Source organism: Patagioenas fasciata, chromosome 1 (genome assembly GCF_037038585.1).
Source record: "Patagioenas fasciata isolate bPatFas1 chromosome 1, bPatFas1.hap1, whole genome shotgun sequence".
NCBI lineage: Eukaryota > Metazoa > Chordata > Aves > Columbiformes > Columbidae > Patagioenas > Patagioenas fasciata.
Genome location: NC_092520.1, coordinates 39,517,036 through 39,538,237, shown reverse-complemented (window position 1 = coordinate 39,538,237; position 21,202 = coordinate 39,517,036).

Sequence of the window (21,202 nt, the reverse complement as noted above, 5' to 3'; positions counted from 1 at the left end):
TGCTTATTTGTAAACTACCTTGTAATTGTACCTGTGAAAACTAAAACCAACCAAATATTCTTCACATCTTCAAAAAAAATCTCAAAATGGTATTCTGTAAGGTAAATTCAAGTCAGGAAAGAAATTAACTCAAAGAGGTAGCAAAAGGAGTGGAAAATACACTCTAGATACAATATACCAATAACATAACTATGGAAATATAGAACAACTGTGTTGACAAGCATCAGCACATAGGCTACAAATTGTACCAAAATGTGCTTTTAAATACATTCAAGAAAAGACTGCTAGAGTTTTTGAAGCCAGAGGGAATCATATGCATGAAAAGATAGAGTTGATAATCCTGTACTATTAAACATAAGTAAAATTGCTCTCTGAGTATTCATAAAGGAGAGGAGAGGAGAGGAGAGGAGAGGAGAGGAGAGGAGAGGAGAGGAGAGGAGAGGAGAGGAGAGGAGAGGAGAGGAGAGGAGAGGAGAGGAGAGGAGAGGAGAGGAGAGGAGAGGAGAGGAGAGGAGAGGAGAGGAGAGGAGAGGAGAGGAGAGGAGAGGAGAGGAGAGGAGAGGAGAGGAGAGGAGAGGAGAGGAGAGGAGAGGAGAGGAGAGGAGAGGAGAGGAGAGGAGAGGAGAGGAGAGGAGCAACTACAGCTGTACTGATAGAAGCACAATTATATCTACCTAGAATCTTATCTCCAAGATCAGGCAGCCCAGGAATAATGACTGTCCCTGCCCAGTTCTTGCCTCTTTGTGAGCGGGTTGAACCTACTAAAAGAAAGGAGCTTTTGTGCCTGACTCTTTTAGCCTCTTGAAGTCAGGAAAATCATCACCACATTTGCCACTGCATCACCACAATCCCAGTACCAGCGTTACTGTTGCTGCTGAACTTTACACTTCTGCTGGTGCAGACACCACTGAGCTCCTGCTCTTGCTCCTATTAGAGTTCCTGCTAACCCAGCACTCAGACTACTGCACATCAAGCAACAGAATTCTGGTGTTTGAGATAGTAGCCAACAAACTTGGTGTTGAAGAGATACCTCTGGAAATCCCTGAATTTTATACCCAGAAGTGAAGATGTATTTTGAGAAGGAGTGGGGCACAGAAAACTTGCCCATGTTCCTACAGTCTTATAAGATTGTAGCTTTCCTCCTGCTTTCTTTCCTCCCCTTCCAACCTTCTGCTTACTAGATAAAGATATGTGTTCCCTCCTCACAGCTATGGGTTTTTCTTACTTTTTTGTCTCCTTATTTGTCTTTTTGAGCATAAAGGCCACATGGAAAAAGTGCTTGAAACCTCTAGCCCACAGCAGCACCTGCAGCTGGAGCCCTGTTTCATCTGTGACCCTTCTTTCCTGCCTCTGGCTGTGCGGCACGAATCTGTCAGCTCTTTGCACGCTCCAGTGACTAAAGAGTCTCCTGCCAAAACCACCTTGTCTTCACCCATGGCATCTCTGTGTGAAGACACCTTACATAATGTCAATAGTAGAATTGACTGGTGTATATGTTTTAAGGCAAAAGTGTTTATGATCTTTACTATTAATTTACTGCACCTTCAGTGTGTTGTTTTTTGGTTTTGTTTTGTTTTTTAGTGAAAACGTTTCTGCTGTAGCAAATATCTTTGCTGTTTAGCTGTTTACACATTCTTTTCATCTTTTTTGAGGTTTTCCTAAGACACAGCATGTACCAGCACATCACTTCCACTATGGATCTTTCAGCAGTGTCCATGACATCTCTAAGGACTTGATTCACTTGATTTCTCCTTTATATTTTTAAGTGCTTTTAAAGTTCCTTCGTTTTTAGATAAAGAAGTTTTTGAAGGTTAACACAAGTGGGGTGGATATTTTATACTGCTGTGAAAATGTTAAATGATTTTGTACAATTTGATCAATGTAACAAAATGGTGGTTCCATTTAATGGCTTTAAACTAGGCCTTCTGACTATTATGGAACATCAAATTAGATACTATGTTTCCTTTGAAAGGCTTATTCACTGACTGCTTGATAAATGAATCACTGACACAACCTAAGATTTTGTCTTTGGTTCACATCCTGATGTGACATTTACACTATCTACATGAGAGTAGTAGATGTGCATTTTATCCACTCTCTTCCCTTTCAATTTTGTTCAGAGTATCATATTAATTGCTGTTATACTGGTGAGGTAGCCTGAGCTGCAGACCGAATATGGTATTCTCCTTGTCCATGCCTGAGCTCTGAATCTTAAAGCTTTTGTTCTACTTATTGAAGTACTTTGAAGTAGAAAAGGGTAAAACAGTTTCATGATTTAGCATAAAATAATGTGTACAGATGTGTACAGCACAAACAAAAATGGTAGTAAATAAAAGAAATAATGAACGCACTCTAATATACTAATGTCTTTCATCTAACCATTGGACTTCCAATATTTTTCTGGAATCTCATAAAACCAAAAATGTGTGTTTTTTTTCTTCCTTACCTAAATCTTGAACATAGTTAAGAGATAAGAAAACATTGTGCATTATCTCCAATGAGATATCTTGGTAACTGCTTCAATAAATGAAAAATATTTTTTCCATAAAAATTAAAACATTAATTATGATCTTTCTAAAATACAGATTTACAAAATAATACTTTTTCCCCCTTCTATTTCAAATTAAATTTTTCCTAAAGTTAGTGCGTTATTTCTTTTTGGTGGTGGGGCAAAAGACACATTAAGTGTCTAAAAGATAAAGCTGTTATAAGCTAAAAAACCTCCACATGCCATTTAGAAAGGAGAATCTCACATAGTAAACAAGTTTCATATGCAAAACCATTTCCTTAAGTAGTTACATTTGTTTTAATTTCATAATATTTTGAACTAATTTAAAACTTCTTTGTTTACTCTTTGAAACTTGGAACTGAATGAAACTCACAATCTTGAAAGGCAAATCTTCTCTCTTTTTCAGTAGTTAGGAACTCATCAATCAAAAAAAACCAGAATTTAAAAGAGTCAGAAAGAAAACACATCCGTTCTTCAGAAAGTTGCAGAAAAAAGATGTCTCAAATTTCCAAGTCCTTAGTTCTGTTATTTTTCATCCTTGCTGTGTTTTTTTTTTGTTTTGTTTTGTTTTGTTTTGTTTTCCTTCTTGTACAGATGTTCCTCAAGGTGAAAAGAACTATCAGGTGTTTCCAAGACTCTTTGCTTTCAGAAAGTTTGATTTGTGTAGTGTTTTATACATCATCCCGCTTAGGTAAATATTCATCATTGTTTACCATCTTCTGTTGCCTATTATTTCTGCTGGAGCAACACAGACATTCTCAATCATTCAATACAAAATTGGTAACTGTGGCCCTGCAGTCCTATAAATAGCATGTCAGTCAGAATATCATAGGCAAATGAAACACATCAGGAGAGGAAGATAAAAGAGGATGAAATTACCATGGTGCTAGCAGTCACAAATTCTTAGTTGTGCAGCCAGGACCATATGGGACCTGAATCTTCAGTGTGCATTGATCACGGGCCTCTGTACTCCTTCAGACTCAGGTATTCAGTGGAAGCTTCCTCCTTCCATGAGTTTAGAGGCAAAATAAGATACATAAAACAATACTTTGAACCTTTGAGATCCAATTAGAGTATACATATGTTTTTTTTTTAAATGTTGCTTTGAATAAAATAATAGAAGGTACCATGAAAAAGATTGTCACAGGCAGTTAAGAGTGGGGTGATCACATCATTCAATGACAAATACTGTAAAATCAATTTATTAAGTAGAATGGGTCTAGCAGGTGGAGAGCAATTTCTAGTCTAAGGCTTCTATGCTAAAACAGAGACACATTTCAGATTGACACCAGTCTTAGCCCTCTGGTCCACTTAGATCATGAACCCAGAGGAATGGTTCTCTGACTCCATCTTGTCTGGGCTTCTGGCTCCCATGTGTAGCAGTTCCAATCTAGGCTCAGCCCTCTAGACTATCAGAGGTCCAGGAGCACGGGTGCTCATCTTGCACATAAGGGGCTATTACTTTCACTATTTATTACTTTCTAGATTTTAGCATGAACTGTCAGTGGCCTCATCAGGAATGTAGTCCTAGGCCTGTTTTGTTTGTTTGGTTAGTTATTTTTTGTTGTTTATTTGTTTGTTTGCTTGTTTTACTTTGTCTGTTTCTAACACCAACTAGCATTTTTAACCAGGGTCTCTATCACCTTCTGGTCCCCCTTACAAAATTGTGCAGCTAGCAATACTTATATGATAAGGTTCATTTTTTTTTTCCTTGATTTTCTAGCTCATTGGATTAGCATTAGTCCAGTTTGCTAGAGCTGGACAGATCCTGTCAAGATCTCACATGTTTTAGCTTTGAAGTTGGCATTAGCCTGTGGAACTATTAAAAAAAAAAAAAAAAAAAAAGAAATTCTATTGAAACAAGAAACAAAAGCTACCAAATTCTATTGTCTCTTTGTGGCATATGAGTATTCCCTTGTGGTTCATCTTGTATTGCTGATTTACTGATCATGACCAGAAGCAATGTTTGCGTCAAAAGCTAAACACAGGCTTCTGACAATACAGAACAAGCAAGCATCATAGAAAAGCGTGTTTCTGTTTCAATTTATTATCCATTTATCATCAGCATGTACAGTGGAGAAATAGTAGAACCAAGCAGAGCCCATAATAATCAAAGAAAAGCAATCAAAAGCTCAGGTATACAATAACAAGTTTCTACCTGTCCAGAAAAGAAATTTAAGTGTCAGTGCAAACAACAAAACTGTTTGTTAAAATAAAATCTGGGGACTAGATCATCAGGAACATCCATATCTTCCATCATGAAAGCTACAATTTTGGTAATAAGAGATGAGACTAGTCCTTTTTAATGAGTTATTTTTGAAATTTAAGTACTTACACATATGCATGTATATATTACACCATGATAGTTTAGATACACAGCAAGATTTAACAATACTAGAAAACCAGCACTCACAACCATCAGACTTTCACAGTACCCCTCCCCCTACAAAGCATTGATCCATGTCTCTGGCATTTGGCAAAAGTTTAAAAGCATGTTACTGCTCTCTGTAATGTTCCAGGAATGGGTTGGAAATGAAAGACGAGATCTTGGGGACAACAATAATAAATAAACTGACATAAACTCATTATGCTGGTTCCAGTGTGATGACATTTTCAACGAAAAACAGGGTTTTATTTTCTTGTTTGTTTTACTGAGATAAAACTGTTTACACATAGTCTTTCCAAATACCAAACATTCACTAAATAACTGAAATGAAAATGATTGAGATTATTTATAAAGCATTATTGTTAGCTTGGTGTACAAAGTACTTTCATTTGAGTTGCACCATGTTTTTAGCAGAAAAAGAAGTTTTTAACATATTGTTCCTCTTAAAAATTAAGAAACAAAAAAGATGAGAACATTTTATGTTGCCTTCAGTGGTATTAAACTTATTTTCTGGGTTTTCTTACATATTTTTTACAGTCAGTTCATAGTCAAGCTGAGACTTGCAAATAAACTTTAAAAAATGCAAAGATTGGTAAAACCAGGAATTTTTTGGCATCGTTCTTCCTTAGATGCTGCCCTGTAAATAATTGTTTGAATAACAGTGAAACAATGGTGAATTAAATTTATGTCTAGTTCTTAATTTTCCTGTTCCATATGTCATCTGTTTTTGCTGTTCATCCTGTTATTGTCAATATTTTTCACACTACAACTATATCACTGAAAGCATAATCCCCTTTATAAAATTACCTCTCTTAATAATTTATTTTCATACTGAAAATTTATTTTATCAGCAGGGTATACATTCAGACATATTTTTTACATACTTGTTCTAAAATAAGATAGTTTGTCAGAAGGAATGACTCAAGGCTATATTAACTACAGGTGGAAAAACTCAAGAGTGCAATAATGCAAACAGGTAAAATGATTTTTCTTCACTTCACTGGTAAATGTGAGATAGTAGCAAGATTATTAATAACATCTTAGCTCAGCACAGGCAAAAATGTTTTTTCTTACTGAATTTGATAGGGTCTGAATTCCAACACTGGAACCGAAATCCAGGAACTAATCTTTGCAACACTCTGTGTTACTGCATACACTTCTGTACAGGACTGTCTAACATATCTTGTTGAATAGAAACTCTTTGTATAATCACTTTTAGACAAATAACTGTACTTAATATTTTTGAAGTATACTTTCTAACATAAAACTTTTTCCAGAGCTCTATTCCCTTCAGAGTGCTTGTAAAGTGAAATGCAAAAACAGACTTCCTGTTTTCAAATAACACAGAATGAGAATTCCTTTGACCACACAGATAGATGTCTACATTTGAGCTGGTGTCCATTTTTATACTGCTATTTTCATAAGCAATGAAGAGAAATATGGTCTACTACAACAAGGTTAGACTGCCAGATAGAGGCATCTACTTCATGTAAGATGAGTTGTGGTTTAGGCATGTCAGTTTATTACTATTAGCTAAAAAAAGAAGCAGGGTGACTAGCTCAGATATAACTGTTGAGGTTAAAGGATTTTCATAGAGTAAGGATGTACCTTGAAGGAAATACAAGATATTTTAGGGATAATTTTATGTATCTGAAAATAAAGACTAGTTACAGCAACCAGAAACAAAATAAGGAATGTTAACTACAACTTAATAATCAAAATCATAGTTTCAGGAAAAACTAAGGATAGATTCAGAGAAGATGCATCTCCCTTTATTAAAAAATTCTAAAAAAAAGAACAGCAAGGAGAAGCTAACAACTCTAACTTGTCCCTACCCTCCTATTCTGCAAATTCTATTAGAGAGCTTCTCTAAGAGTTGGGAAGGAAGCAGAGATATTTTTTTTTTCCATTATAAAAAGCCTGCAACATAAATCAATACCATGTTAATGATGGTGAATAAAAAGACTGCAGATATCTCACACGTTCCTTCTACAGTCTCAATTTACAATAGTTTGTGGTTTGCATTAGACACTTCAGGTGCTGTGGCAATATTTTCATGAATACCATGGGTGGGAAGCAATGTTTCGGGCTCACTGGTTTTGAAGCTTGGTTGCAAGTATAAAAATAGCATATAAAAATAGAGTTCCATCAATGCTTCTATGAACAGAGGAACTCCAAGGCTTTTAAGTTTGACTCATCACTTACTACCTATCTATCTACTCAAAATGCTCATTGAACCATTAACAATATAAACAAACCTAGTGAAAAATTTATTGACTACAATTCTAGGGGGAGAGGAAAAACTTGTCTGTAAGGAAGCCCCTGAACATCTCACAGATTAAGGTAAAACAAAATCATTCACTTAGGGATGTACTTTCACATAATATCCTGTGGTGCTATAAAAGCTAGAAAAATTCTCTTCTGTCTCAAAAATCAATTCTTTAGTTACAGTTTCATTAGTAAATACCATTTTTAGAATGCTTTGGGTGCTCTAAGTACTGTTGAAATATGTTTGGTTGGAAAATCTTTCTGCATGTAAAAAATGTTTCAGCAACATGTGGGAACTAAGAAGAAATTGTTACTTTGGGTCAGTTTTCAGTCCTACTTCTTTTCTGAACTGCTGAAATACATAAAAATTTGAAAACTAAATTTCATTCTTGTCAGAAAAAAATTACATTTTTTAAAAACTAGAAGTGATGTGATTCTCTTCACAAATAGTTTTAAAATTAATTTTCCTAGAAGGTGAAAAGATAGAAATGCATCTTCATCAAAATATTAAAAATAAATTTAAAATTTCCATTTATTCAGCCCCATTTTTATCTTTAAGATACCATTATATTTTTAACATTTTCATTATTTCCTTTTTCACTCTGGTTCCAGATCACTAATAAAAACATTTAGAATCCTCAGAAACTGTGTGAGAAAAACATATTTTTCATGCACCACTGAAAACTTCTTTTTTGGCTCACTATCTAAGTGGAAATATACATTCAAAAGTGGGACATACTCAAAGCAATTAATAATTAAAAAAAACCACAACATTTTTAAGCTTTCAAAAATTTAGAAGTTGTCCAAAAAATAGTTTACTCTCACTTTAAAATAACTTTTTAAATGGTAATAAAACATGTTTAAAATTTACTTTTCACTGAATGAAAAATAAATAAAAGAATGAAAATAAAAGAATGAAATATCTTTTACCCAAATTTATTTCTGCCTCTGCTTTGAAGAGAAAAAAGTGGAGAGCTAGGAAAGAAAAAAAAAAAAAGAAAAAAAAAAGGAGGAAAAATTCCACTGCCAAACAGACATCTGAATCGTTTTATTTGTTTAAAATAAACCATAAAACTAAACCCAAAAAATTTAATGCATGTGAAAAAAACACATGAAGATATCACAGAATAAAACTGGGTGATCTAAATTCAAGCCAAGCATACTTTAGCCATGTATGTTGCCAAAAGCAAACCAAGATGCACATTTGCATGCTATTGAATCCTCCTGGCACATCCAACATAAACCTGTAGACGTATGTAGAGCATATCTTACTTAAAAATTCTGCATAATTCTAATAATCTAGTGGTCAGAGTTCATATCTAGTAGATGATATGCCTGAATCCGAGCCTGACAAAATCTGGACTTAGGAAGACAGAAGAATTCTTTCAGAATGGGTTGATATAACAGGTTAAGAAACAGGTCACTGTTCAAGCACAAATGTGAGGCCCCAGGTGTGAAAAGGAATGGGACAACAGCAAAAAGGTTAATAGTCTTTTGAGACAACAGCAAAAAGGTTAATAGTCTTTTGAAAGCATGTATTTCTCACAGTTGATTGTGAAAGCTTGGACTGCCGTCTCAGATTAGACAAGTAACTATGTCTGGAGAACTTCATGTGATGCTACGTTGCATTTGCATTCTTCATAATAAGGATTTTGCTTAAAGCTACTGTAACAAATGCCTGTGTCAGGAGACCATCCTGACACAGACTGGCTACTTTCTGTTTAATTTACTTTCTGTAATAGGCTGGTTTTAGCAGTATATTTGTTTTGGCTAGGAGTTAATTTTCTTCACAACAACCCACATGGTGCTGTGTTTTGGATTTGTGTTCACAACAGTCTTGATAACACAGGCATGGTTTAGCTATTATTGAGTAGTGCTTACACAACATCAAGGCATTTTCTGCTTCTCACACTGCCCTGCCAATGAGTAGGCTGGAGGTGTGCAAGAATCTGAGGGGACAGAACTGGGACAGCTGACCCTGAATGACCAAAGGGATATCCCATGTCATATGATGTCATGCTTAGTAATAAAAGTTCAGGGGAAGGAGGAGGAAGGAGGGACATTCAGAGTTAAGACATTTGTCTTCCCATTTAACTGTTACACATGATGAAGCCCTGTTTTCCCAGGAATGGCTAAATATCTGCCTGCTGATAAGAAACAGTGAATTAATTCCTTATTTTAGTTTGCTTGTATGCACAACTTTGTTTTACCCATTAAACTGTTTTTATCTTAACTCACAAATTTCCTTTACTTTTACCCTTCTGATTCCCTCCACTGTTTTGCTGAGAGAGGAATGAGCGAGTGGCTGTGTGGAGCAGAGCTGCCTGTTGGGGTTTACTCACAAAAGGTAGCTTCACTCTATTCCTTGTTATGCTGCTCAAATTTCTAATAATGAAATTGTTCACAGTTCTAAACAACTGTCTAAAAATAAAAGAGTACCAGAGTATCCAGCTGTATCATCCCGCATTACAAGACTCTTATTTAATAACTGACTTCAGTGAATTCGGTGAGCTAGATGATTCTGGTCTTAAATGAAATTCAGAGTTTTTTTAGGTTAGCAAGATGCCTAATGATGTTTAGCCACCTGATGTATCATCTTTTTAAAGAAAGGCATCTACATGTCTGTGTGATGAGACACACTACATAATTGCCAACTCCCATTAATCAGATATATTTTCTAACATGTCTCTTTTTTTCTGTTTTGAGTTTTTCCTATAAAACTTTGTTCTCTCCCTATATCACTGCATATTCCCTAGAAGAGTCTTATGTTTCTACATAGTTATTTAATTTGATATTTTAAGATAGCATTCTATATATGGAAGGAAAAAAAAAAACAACAAAAATGCAAACAATAATAATAATAATAATAAAAACTTTAAAAAACCACACACCACTTAAAAAAAAGGAAAAACAAAACAAAACAAAACAACTCCCACAACAAACAGAAACCCTGCAAAAACACAAAACTCTAAAAAAATGATATTGAAATTCACCAGCAATAGTTTTACCAGTACCATCAAAGTTGATGTTATTTAACATATTATCAATAAACATGTTTAACAAGTTTATCACGACGGATGCAACTGAAAATATAACATACATTAATGAAATGCTTTCTTTCATTATTTCTGTCCAAACAATGTGTATTTCACTTATGAAAAAGTCCTTTTTTGTAATGATCTCTGTTCTAAGAAAAAAATTGAATTGGATAACTTATGAAGGAATACGTCTTTCAATTACTTCTGTTCTTTCTCTTGAACTATAATTACCAAAGGATTGCCATGAAAAGAGCTAAAGGCTATAATTAATATTGTTCTCTTTTTCTTAGATGAAACATTTAAATACAGTGCATTATTTCATAGATCGCCCTGCAGGCAAAGTCATGCCAATCTTTTTTTTAGAAAAAAGTCTCCTATCCAATTTCCCCTCCTTATAACTTGGAGGAGCATGTTCTTTGCAGTTCCCAAATCTTCAGAAATACTTTCAGAATCACAATTAAATGAAAGACATGATGCTTCAACCATGTTAACATTTTTACCTGCATTTTTTTTCAAAGTTAATGATTAACTATTTTTTTTTTTTTCTGATTCTTCTTGCACTGATGTAATGCATCAAAATTGGCCTGCAGAGGGTTCCATACATTTACTCCACAATATTTTCTGTTCTCTAAGGATTTTTTTTTTCCTTTTACATTGGTAAAATCAAGAAGGAACAAAAAATATCTTAAAGAATAACAAGGAGGCGGAATATTTTCAGATCACTTTTGCTTAGCCATACATTCTTCCTTTTTGTTTTAGGGTTGTGTTTAAGGAGCTGTTCAGTATGGTAGGGGGTTGTCTGTTTTCTAAATTAAAAAAAAAAAAAAAAGGTAAAGTTTCTGAGTAAATATGCTATTTAAAACTTTTTTTGACTTAAACAGAAAGATAAATCTTAGGAAATTTAAGTAAGATCTCGGACTCATCACTTAAGACTGAGACAGTTTCTACAGAAAGCTTTTGGTTTTTTTGTGATATCCCTCCAAAACAGTGGCTGTAACTGTATCTGCCTACTTAATTAGAAAGAATTTTAATAAATTAATATTTTGTCTTGTTTATCTATTTCAATATACACCTTTCTTTCACTATAGTTTATTTACTGATCTGCAAAGGTTATAGCAGCTTAATATATTGTATAGGGTTGGTTTTTTTTCTGCGTTTATGCATGTATCATAGATACCTGAGCTCAACCAAAACTACGACAGATGGGAAGAAAACTATTGCTGAGTAAAATAGGAGTAGAAATGAAGGCTGACATCAATAAATAAATCACTTATTATCACTTATTTATCTTCATCTAAATTTTGAAAAAACCAAACAGAAATAAGTACTTCAGAATTGTTTAACGTGTAATATTTTAACAGATGTTTCACCTGGAAAGAAGGGATGCATATGTGTATGTGTTTATGTATATGAATATACATGTATATGTGCAAGTATTAAATTTCAAAAATAACTCATCATATATTACTGAAACAGAAGAGTTCAATGTTCTTTTTTTGAAGTTTAAATCTACTACTTATTTTCAACTTGTGTTTACAGAAGCATCAGAGTCCAAAACTTGTTAATCCAGTACATTTCAGTTATAAGTATGTAGAGTTTAAATGATCTAGTACAGTGCAGTTCACGAAACCAATTTTCTTAAGAGTAATTTTAGACTGAATGAATTACCTCATGACTTCAGATTTTTTTTTCTTGCTACTGCAATTCACAGAATGTACAGAAACAAATTAGAAGAGCACTGCGTTGGAAAGAAAAGAGAAAAAAAGGAAAAAACAACACACACCAGAACAAGAATGTGCCCTATGGGCTTGATTCTGATCAGACAAGCATGCATTGCTGAGCATTTTGTTAAAACAGCTACTACATTCATGCACACTGAAAATCTAATATCAGAACTAAACCCTAGTTATGCTGTCCTAGTTTTCAGGGGTTTTATGGTGACAATTATATTTTCAATATCTTATGTACCTGAAAAAAAAAATATACCATGTATTGCAAATACAGTTAATACAGCCTGGAAAACAACCAGTCTGCTTTAGGAAGCCAATGAGTTTTTTTGACATTAATTGCTTTGTTCTTGAAATGTCTCTCCTACTATCTTCTGTACAAACAAAACATTAAATGATATTTTACAACCTTAAGAAGACTTTGCATAAACATACGACAATCTTACAATTAGTACTGCATGGCTGTCCTGACATTATTTTATGTTGTTCTACTTTTCAAGAAGTAAAGACTTTACACTACAGTTTTTCCTTTAATGCTTTATTAACATCCTTGTAAAATTAAATGAATGAGAAATAAAATTGCCATTAAAACCCAGAACAAGGTTGATATTTTCAGGAAACAAGCCCTGTGCAAGAACAAATTCCAGTCTCTGTGTGATTAGTTTACTATAAATATTTTCTTAGACAATCAAAACAGACAACTTCATTAAAATTCAATTTCTTCTTCAGTTTGCTATTATACATGTTCTAAATTAATATCCTTAAATGTTGACTGAAATTCCTCATTGATATGCCTAGATACTCTGACCTTGGGATGTTAATCTGAATACAAACATCTATCTCTGCCTTGTCACTGTTTTAGCTTGTATCTTATGATCAAATCCCTTAGATAGCTGGATATCCATCACTTTCCTGCCATTGGCCTGTGTTGATTTAGGGATGACATCTATAAGCAATCGTTATTTTGAACAGTTTAATGCTTCATAAAATAGAACAAGAAACTTCATAATACTCCTGTGCTGTGGTAACTACAACTCTTCAATATTTCACAGTAAAATTTATCATACCGTGGAATAATACTCCTGTTGACTTCTCCTATTTTTTCATTGTTTAAGGCTTGTGTTAGCCAGTAAGATACCATGTGGCAGCTATATACCTGAAACAGAAAAGAATCTAAGCAAAATCCAAAGGTTCCTTCACAATGTTGCAAGCAAATTTTATTCATGTTGTTACACTCTGGGAACCATGAATTTTTAGCACTGTTTTGTAACATTCTACCGGACAAAGCAGAGAGATGTAACCCATTTCAGCTTTCACAAAAACAGTAACTAACATTATAATGGAATAGATGTAAAAATATACTTGGATATGAAGAACAGTGAATTTATTTCTATACATATATGATTAATTAGAGAGCATCAAAGGGGAATCACTTTAATTAATAATGTACTGTAAAAAAGATATCTCTGTCTTCCTGTAAGAAAAAGAGAAAGTAAAAAGACATTTTCTTGAAGGAAATAATGTTGTTAAACCAGTCTTTTCCATTAGATAAGTAGTTCAAGAAAAACATAGTGAACAGTTTTGCATTTTTGTTTAAGCGTGTGGTTTACTCACCAGATATGATTAATCCTTTCTATATTTAATTTCAGTGTTTGAAAGTCCAATCTGTGAAGTGAAAAGAATGAAGGTCTAATACATTTTGTAACAACAAGAATGAGATGAGATGTAATGAGATGAAATTTGTGTTAAATTCAACACAGCATAAATACGATTGTCTTCATAAGATATTAAGCAGAGAAATTCAGATTGTAACAGACCTCAGAGTGTCTCTAGTCCAACATCCCAGACAAAGTAGAGTCATCACCTGTGAGGTCAGACCAGGTTGCTTGAGCCTATATCTAGTATGCTCTTTAAAACCTCCCAGGATGAAGACTGCATAAGCCACCTAGGCAATGCTTTATTTCCATTTAATTCTTCATACTTTAGTTGGTCACAATTATTAAATATGCACTGTGAACTAGGTTATTCAAACTTGATCGAGAAGTAAGAATTTTATTTATTTACAGTGGTATTATTTCCACTTAACTTTATAGGTATATTTTTATCTTGTTATTATCATTCCGAAGACTCATACAATGAAACATAAAAATTCAACAGAGAGTTTTTGAGAGCTTCCAATGCTTGTTAAAGAATAATTTAAAGGAAATAAGGGAAGATCATGCATATTAATTTCCATGCTTTGTAGCTTGTTTACTTTTCTGCAGAGTGAAGCTGACATATGCAAATGTCTGTTTTACATTCTGCTCCAGGCTTCCCAAAGGCCTAATATTTCTAAGGATTAACAAATGTAATATTTTTTTTTCCCAAAAAATATAAAAAAACCTTTTCTGAAAAAGTCCGTTGTTGTTTGTTTGTTTGTTTGTTTGTTTGTTTTAAGAAAAAAAATCAAAAGGTAGAGGAAACTCCCAATCTTAATATATAATAGTAACTTCACAGATTTGTCTGCTTGTTTATTTGCCTTATTCATATTCTTATAGGCAGCTCTAATTTTCTCCTAGTACTTCCATTTGTTCTTTTTTCATAATTTTATACATAGGAGTATTTTTCCCCTAGTACTTAACCAGTATATATTATGAAAAATAATGGAGTTATTAATCTGTTTCTCTTTAAAAGCTTTATGCATAGAATTGTAGATATTGGAAGGGATCTTTGTGAGTCACCTGGCCCAACACTCTGCTTGAAGTACCTCCACTGAGAACAGATGTTTAGGGCCTGGTCCACTTGAGTTTTGAAAATCTCATAAGGATGAAGAGTCCATAGGGTCTCTGGGCAACCTGTTCCACTGTTTGACCACATGGTCAATTTTTTTCTTCTACTATTGAGCCAGAATTTCCACTGTTACATGTTGTACCTGTTGCTTGTTGTCCTACCCCTGCACACCTGTGAAGAATGTCTGGTTCCATCATCATTACACCCTTGCTTGACAGCACTAAGATCCTTCTTTAGCTTCTTGAACAAATTCAGTTTTCTCATCTTTTCCTCACGTGTCCAGTTCCACAGCACTGTTTTTCTAGAACTGAGGACTACAGAATTGGACAGGGTGCTTCATATGTGATCTGAAAATTTCTCAATAGCAGAGAAAAATCACTTCCCCCAACCTGTTGGCTACAGCCAAATATCTGGATGACCTTCAGTGCGCACTGCTGACCCTTGTTGACAAACAGGATTTCTGGCTAGTCAGTTTGAATCCTGTAACTGCTGTCTGGGGTTATTTAATTCCAGACGCAAGACTTTGCATTTGCCTTTGTTGAACTTCATGACATTCCAGTCAGCCCTTTCCTTCAGCTTTTTGAGGTCCCTTTACTTAGCGGCCTTGTCCAGCACATTGACCACTTCCTCTTATTTGGTACTGTCTGCAAAACTGCTGAGAGGGCACTCTATGCCATCATCAAGGTTTCTGATACAGAAATTAAATGGTATTGGTCAAATACTGATCTCTGAGTCATGCCACCAATAACCAGGCATCAGCTGGATTTTCTACACTTGAGGAAAATTTTTTAATTTTAATAGATCAGTCAATTTTCACAAACATTATTGTCTACTTTTTCAACCAATGACCATTTTGACTCTAATGGGACTATGGAAGAGTATGTAAAAGGCCTTGCTATGGTCAAGGTAAATAAAATCTACTGTTCATTCTCCTCTAGTCCAGTTAAGCTAGTTACTTAATCACAGAAAGCAATCTGGTTGATCAGGCATGATTTGCCCTTGGGAAATCCACTTTGGCCAATCATATTGTTGTTTTTTTCAGGAAATTACTTCCAGGATTTTGTCCATAATATTCTCAGAATCTGAGATTAAACTGGTCACCATATAGTTTTCCAGATCCTCTTTCTTCACAGTCTTGAAGATGAGTGTGATATTAGCCCTTTTCAGTACTCAGAAACCTTTCATTTCTAATGACTTTTCAAAGATTACAGAAAACAACATTGGCCACCTCCCTTGGCACCTTTGGGTACATGCCACCTGTCTCTGTGGACCTTTATTTGTTCTGTTGCTTTAAACAACCCCTAGCTGTATTTTTCTTGGTTGTAAGTAGTGACTTAATCCTTTCATTTGGAATGAAATAGCTTCGGAAAGTAGGAAGTCAGAAGCAAGAACTGAACAGAGGAAACTGAGGAAGGGAAGAACAAAAGAAAACCTCAAGCAAACATCACTAAGTATCTTTGTCTTTTCTATGTTCTTTATCACTCATTACCCTGCTCTACTGAACTGTAGACCCAGATATTTCTTAGGTTTTCTTTTTACTTTGTTGCTGGTTTGGTTTTTGTTGATTGTTTATTTTGTTTGTTTGTGCTTTTCCATTTGTTTGTTTGTTGGTTTGGTTTCTATGAAAAACTTACAGAAGCCCTTCTTGTTGACTCATTTATTCATTGATAGCTTCATTCCAAGTGAGACTTGATGTCCTAATTCCATCCCAGGTGTTGTCTCTGTGTTCCTCCTGAGTATCTCATGTTCACTTCAATTTCTTGTATATTTCCCTCTTCTGTGTACTTTTATGTTTGTCCATGCCAGTTTTCTGCTACTCTGGCTAGACTGAACATTGGAAAGGATGGTTCTTATGCATTGAAGAAATTGTTTTTCAGGATCAACCAGTTCTGCTTAGACACTTAGCCTTTCAGAGAAGTCTCCCAAAGGATTCTGCAAAGGACATTATTGAAAGAGGTCAGATTTCCCTCCCTTGAAATCCAGTGTTTGTGTTTCTGTTAATTGTCTTAGTAGTTTCTCTAAAGATTTTAAAATTCACCATATCACACTTGTTTCACATCCCCAAAGAGTTTTTCCTTGTTTATAATTGTTATGTCAAGCAGAACATCTCCCTAGCCTGTTCATTTATGTCATTGAGATGTGTCAAGACAGCCCTATCTCCTCATCTTCCCAAGCTGAATTCGTAAGAAGCCTGAAATCATCCATTACAGCACCCAGTCAGGCAGCTTATCCCACCACATTCTGCAGTCCCAATGAGATCATAGCTCTTCAGCTGTGTGTGGATTTCTAATTCCTCATATGCTGCTTCTGCTGTGTGAATTCATGGACAGGCAGAATGTATAGATCCAATCACTACCTAACAGAAGGAAATACTGTAAGTTATGAAGCACATTATCCCCTTATTCCCAGAAAGATAAACTCTCAAAATATTATGCTTTCCCCATGGTCAGGCATCCGCTACTGCATTAAAAATGTCTTTCAGCTAAATATATATTTTGCACTTGTACATAAACTTTTATTTTGCCCATTCTTTTGCGTTTGTATACTAGGTTGAGAAAAATATTAGGCACTACAACTTCAACTCTGTAGAGCTTGAAGCCCAAACTGTACATTTATGTTAAATACTTCAAATGCAGATTATTCTCAGAAGAAAGACACCCATGCTGAGCTTATAATATTTTTTAAATTATTATTATTATTACTGAAAATTATTGTAACATTTTGTGAAAACAGTAGCTGTGATGTTCATTTTTCCATTGATTAGGTGGTGCAATGAAGGAATGTAAATACAGAGTACAATGAATGGTTCATCACTAAATAATTTCCCTGACTTTTATAATACAATATATTACAACTCTGATAGTTGCAGAGATCTAGTTTCTTATTAACTTTTTTCTTTTAAATTTTATTGCTATTTTAGCAAATCTTTTTACTAAGATTACTGATAGTTTGTGCTTTTTACCTCAGCAAACATCAATATGTAGAATTTTACAGCTGATTGACAGCAAAAATGTAAAAAAAAAAAAAATCCTTCTGAACTTTTCAATACTTTCAGCTGAGCTATAAGCATACCAACTTGTACTTGGTCATTGGGGCATGTGATGAGAACAACTGATGACCTTGATTTATAGATTCTTGAAATAGCCTTTTTCACCTTAATATTTCCATCCATCTTAAGGACAACATGTTTGTCCATGAACAAGGTCAGTGACACATTCAAATAGGTAAAACACAATAAAGATTGCTGTTGAGGTAGCATTTCTGATAAAACATATCGGTATGATCCAAGCTGATGTCAAATGTCTAGGGAGACAATTGCAAACTCAATCAGGTATGGCTATGGCAAGTCAGGGTGTTCGTATGATTTTATTTTGTGTCATATTTTGCTCCACCATGGAATTACTTACACTGTCTTTAAAACTTTCATCAAAAGCTATACAAAGCTTGCAGCTTATTTTTATTATCCATTTATGTGTTTTCTAAAGAACAGGTTGGCAGCAAAATCAACAAGCTTCCTCTTACTCTTTCCCTTCATTTTTATTACTCTCATTTTCTTCACTGAGTGAAACTGAATAAAGCGAACAATTTTTTGCTTTGACAAAGGGATACTCAACTCTGGATAAAAAGATTACTGAATAGAAGGATATATTTTCTCCAGTCATAGTAAATATTGCTGGGGCATTGCTCAGCAATGTTATTTGCTGTGCTGAGTATGATCAGAATGGTTTTCTTCAATACATACAGATAAACAGCATACAAAGGAGGTGGTTGAATAAGGCTTTTGCATTATTAACATGTCAGGAACAATGCAGAAGTAGCTTTTACAGTGTGGTTTATTGCTTCACCCTTGTTTCAGGATGACTACTGTCTGACTTCACAGCAAAACATGGAGCAATGGAGATGTCAGGCCATTGCTAGGATCTTACTGCCAACAAGGGTGGAAACAGTAAGACAGGTTTTGAGGCAGTTGTGGCAAAACTGCATCCTGGCCAAAAGCTGTACTAGCAACAAATTGCTGAATTTTTGCTTTGTGGAGGGAACTTCCATAGCCCTACATACACTGAAGTCCCCTAATTAAAGACTATAATTCACTTTGTCTAAAAGTAGTCAGATATTTATCACTCAGGCAAGTGCACTAGTCAGTGCAGTGCAGACTTGAAAATAACTTCCTTTCTAGCACTGTGTAGTAACAAAAAGAGTTTTCATACAACAGGAAGAGGAGGAATCACAAACAATGGAGCATCAAACATACTAGAGCACTGAGTTGAGAGGCATGCATTTGTCTTTCAGTCCCAATAATAACATAGTTAAATATTTTGCACTAAACCAGTCAGGATAGGAACCCATCCAAATGCCACATTGTGCTGGTTTAACTGAAATTGAGGTAATTTTCTTCATGCAATAAGAATCTTTTCTCCTTCTTAACTAGCATGGGGTTTTTTTTATTTACATTTACTATAAGAAAAATGAAATAACACTGCTTCTTCCCTAGGATAGGGTTAATATTTTCATTCTGCAGCTGTCTATTTTTGGGGATTTGGTAAGGAAGGAATGTAAGAACTCACTGATATCTTGGCAGTTTTCAGAGAAATGAAAGACTTTTTCGGTCATACAGATACAGGTGTAAATTTGTTGGAGGGGAGCACAGAAAGGACAGTACTTAGATTGACATCTAGATTGATCAATAAAATATTCTCTACCACTAATGTCATGCTCAGTGTATGACTAGAGTTGGTTTTTCCCTCTCATCAGTTCTGTTTGTATTTTTTGGTTCATTAGTTTGGTTAGTTCCATTGGGAGTTCCATGTTAGTTCAGCCTTTTGCCATTCTGTAATTCCATCCTTAGGCCTCCTAATCTTTTGGCTCTTTGCTCCCTCACTGGGAACAGTTATTCAGACCAGAGCAACCTCTTCTACAGGACTTGCTGTTTTTGTACGAGTGGAGATTTGTGAGGGATTGCACTGAGTATCTTTATATATATATATATATATATATATATAATTATTATATATATATATATATAATTATTATTATTATCATCATATTATTACTATTATGGTGTCTTAACTGTTTTTTATCTCACCACATGAGTTTCTATCTTCCTTTTTGATTGTCTCCCTCATTCCACTCAGGGGGATGGAGGGAATGAGTGAGCGGCTAACTTTTTTATTGCTAGTTGGGGTTAAACCACGATACAATTGTCCCAGGTAACTGTCCTCACCACATTGTATGGTCTTTCAAAAGAGAGAGGAGGATTTCACATTTGTTTTTCTGTCAACACATTCTCCCTGTTATTCAAAGACCACATCACATAGGTGACTGTACCTCAAGGACCACATGTCTGCAGGTTGCAGGTGGTGTATTTCTACTCAGCATGTTCTGGACATTAACTGAATTTCCAGATGTGTGTCTCAATGTCTAAGCAAAACCTGCCTAGTATTACCAGGTGTTATCTGAAGCTGGACCACAGGCTGCTCCACCATTAGCCTCTGGCAGAGCCTCCTCCCAGAGTGACCCTTGATCCCCTCAGTCATAGGGGTGGGTGGGTACAGAATATCTGCTTCTGATAGGCTCAAGTTCTCATGGTGCCTGGTGTCTGGGTGTCAGTGTTTACATTTTAACAATACTGCTGTTAAAGAGTAGCTGTACGAGAGTCATCTGTGAGTAAACATTATTTAACTAGGCCTAAACCTCTGCCAAGCTACTATAGTAACTCTATTTCCTTAGTTACTTGTACTATGAAATCAAAATAATTTTCATTGGTGGGTTTTTGTTGTTGCTCTGGAAGTATTTTGCTATCCTTATTGCAAGCACTATTACATAAAAATAAGTATCAGCTAATCCTTTATCTCTTTCACCATGGCCCTTTCCTTCCAAATGGGGTAGTATTGCATACTTGTTTGTTATAGTTGTTGTTCCATCACAGAATGTGCACCACCACTCGTATCAGTGTCTGAATGCAGGTATGAGCAGGAATCCCAAATGAGAAGTCTCCTAGATTCTTCTAGGAGATGTAAAATTATATGTAAATACTGTCTTTATTTAGTCTGTGCTTCCTGCAACCAAAGATACATACACAAGAACCAGCTAAAAGCAAAGTTATGTATTCAGAAATATGTAATCCAGATTAGTTGGAAAAAGAAAGGATGGACAGCTTCAGAGCTCCTTCTTTATCTTGATACAGGGTGACATACTTTGTGACAGCATTTATTCTTCTTTATTCATTACAAAGACAATCCAGATAATTAAGTTATGCTAAAGCTATCCATAGGACAAAGTGAAGTCAGATGAACTTAATCCCACTATCATTTACTGAAAGCATAGGTAAGAGTAATGGAAAATAATAGGTAACTACAGAGAAAACCCCATTTTATGCAAGCACTCCATCCCTATTAACCTGCCTAGCAGATAGATGAATCTTTTTAAGTAGTTAAACTTTTTCTATTTTTTCTTTTACTTCAAGAGACAATAATATGTTAAAGAAATAAAAATGCTAAATGCTGAT